At 39.1% G+C, this 2778-nt stretch overlaps 1 pseudogene; it reads right to left on the bottom strand.

Moving 5' to 3' along the window:
- Window positions 1-1102: 1102 nt before the first annotated feature.
- LOC118985162 (translationally-controlled tumor protein-like) lies at window positions 1103-1546 on the bottom strand (annotated as a pseudogene).
- Between the last annotated feature and the right edge of the window lie 1232 nt (window positions 1547-2778).

Below are 2778 nucleotides of genomic sequence, written 5' to 3'. Positions count from 1 at the left end.
TACATTGAAAAAATAACCTATGAATATATTTCATATGAGGCAACTATGCAACTATTACTTAACTAATTTAGATGGGGGTAACTCTGTTCCAATCCTTTAAAAAGTGTCCAGAGAAATGTACCAAGGCCATTTGATACCTTTGTTCTAATTAGGCTTCAAGATCACACACACTTTCTCCCTTCCTGCCTGGGGACTAATCAAGCCTCAAGGGTGGAGTTTGTCTGAGGCAGAATGGTTTAAGATCAGGTAGATGGGAAAACATAGTCCCTAAAAGTATGTTTATACTTCAACAAGCGACTGTGCTTCTCTTTCGTTGGCGTTTTTTTCTGTGTCAGAAACTGTAAAGCCAAGTGCTTCGCCATACAGGGGTGAGCAAAAGTAGGTTTACAGTCATGAGTGCACGAAACACAGAGTTTATGCTTGTATTATTATTCACTTGTTAATTATCGTGTTATTTATTTGTATTATTTGTCTCCTTGTTATTATTTTGTACCCTTACTTGTGATTTATCTTGTAGGTAATGATGGCTGGTAATTTACCCTACTTTTGCCCACCCCCTTGCTTGTGAGAAATGGCAGCGCACAGCCCTGGCAGCGCTTGGGCAACAGCCAAATTGCTAAGAGAATCTTAAAGGGTAGAGGTCGGAACCAATCAGTGTCAAGGCCCCAGCAAAGGGCTAGAGCCGACTCACAACTTCAGACTTCAAAGAGGACGAAAGCTGGTTTCCACACAAGTTCCCATCAATGTTGACAAGGTCATGGATGTCAGCCTGTGTCATGTCTTTTCATGACTTGCTGTTATAATCATATTGTGTCTTGAGAGAAGATTTCTATGCCAAGGTAACATTCTGACTCTTTTTTTTTAGGTTTAAATACATTTTATTTTTAGACAACCTACATGACCTATTTTACTTTAGATAGGTAAATAAACAAACAAACAAACAAACAGTGCCTCCACTCCAAATAAATCAAGGTCAAAAGAAAACGAAGAGCTCAAGATTACAGCAGTCCTGTTGTCCTAAGTCCTGGCGTGTGGGTGAAAGGCAGCAGCCAGTTATGATGACCAGTTATAATAGATCCAAATTGCCAAATGGCCGAATTCACTAACATTTTTTCAATTCTTAACCATCCTTAAAGAAAACCATACATGGGGGTGCACCATCCTCATGGTGGTCCAGTAGAGCAACCAGGCCACCTGGATGCGTGGTTGCACAAAAAAGACCTGGTCGTTTTCAAAATGATCAAGAATGTGCTTAATCTGCAGCCCTGTCTTTAAAGGTGTTACTCTTTCTAGTCTATTCTTCAAGTTTCCCTTTGATTGATTTCATGTAATCCTTGATGTACTTATTGCAGGCTTCTTTCGTGAAGGTGATGGTTCATGACAATATACACACCAGTGATTACTGTGCTTTCCCCACCAATAAGCAAATCCGCAGAGTTATCCTCTGTCCTACTGATCGTCTTGCCCTCCACCTCCAGGCAAGCCCGCCAGCAACTTCCCAGATCTTGGCAATGTCAGAGAATGACTCATCTGATGAGGTTTGCATAGATAATCATGAGGGCAGTTGGAAGGAGACAACAGTGTCACTGGCTTCGCAGAAACCAGGAGCTCACAGCCCCAGCAGCACTTAGGAGAAGGAGGGAGTGGGCAGAAAAAGCCACTCTGATTCTTTCTAATTTGCCATCAAAAAATATCAGAAGTTCTCTAGTTAAATATAGAAACTGGCCTTTACATTTTCATAAGTCTCTAACAGGAATGATCTCTGCTGATGTCATCAGAAGGGAATTTATTCTGGATGCCCTAGAGCACGGGGAGGTACTGGTGGCTTTGCCTGTTATAATTTCATGTCAATGTTTCGGTTCTTTTGTGCTCCTGTTGTCCATCTGCTCAGTAATGGGAGGGTGAGCAGAGGGTATTGTTGAGTCCTAGAATTCTCTTGCCCTAGAACTGCACATTCCTCGCCTTTTTTATCTGTTGCCCATAAATAACAGGGTACCCAGCATAATCACCAAAGGCACTGACTTTACAAGGGAAATGACCAAGAAGTTTTTATTAAAAATTAATAGTTCCATATCAGACCTCTGCAACAATAATCACAGCTTCATGTCATTGTTTAGCAACACATGGATTGCTAGACACTAATATTTTGACAACATATTGTTATAATTTTTTAAAAGGTAAGATCATGACTCTTTTACCAATATAAAAATGAATGCATGTTAAAAATTTTCTATCTCAGTAAGAAAACTGAGATGTTACAGCCAATTCAAAGGAGAAATCAAAAAAGACAAATTTACATGGACTAAAAAATGTTGAAATGAATGCACATATAGAGGCAAAACTAGCTTCTCCACAGTTATGGGGACAAGAATTGTTTTACATTTCTATCAGTTTTGTACAATTTATGGAATTAAAAGTAGCTCCCATAGAATCAGAATCAGATAACATGGACAGTGTTCCCTAGATAGTGCATAATTTTTCATTAAAGCACAAAATATTCTGTATTTATACCAAACTGAGATTAAGGAGCTAGTAGATAGGAGTTAGGAGGTCACTATTGTCCAAATAAAGAGTCTAAAAGAATGATACAAACTATCAAAGACCTTTTAAGGAGGTTGGCAAGTAGGATTTTCCTGGTTTCACACCATTAAAATGCCACTCCATGTTCAACAATAGTAGTAAATACTATTATGTGTCTAATGGTATACACGTCAGTAGTTGCAGAATTCTGATTGAACCATTTTATTCCATGTTCCTTCAGGAGCTACAGCCCAAAAC

This window comes from Sturnira hondurensis, unplaced genomic scaffold, assembly GCF_014824575.4.
Source record: "Sturnira hondurensis isolate 20B ecotype Veracruz unplaced genomic scaffold, ASM1482457v3 Scaffold0004136, whole genome shotgun sequence".
Taxonomy (NCBI): Eukaryota; Metazoa; Chordata; class Mammalia; order Chiroptera; family Phyllostomidae; genus Sturnira; species Sturnira hondurensis.
Note: the sequence above shows the minus strand (reverse complement) of the source record. Positions and strands in the feature narration are given on the sequence as shown.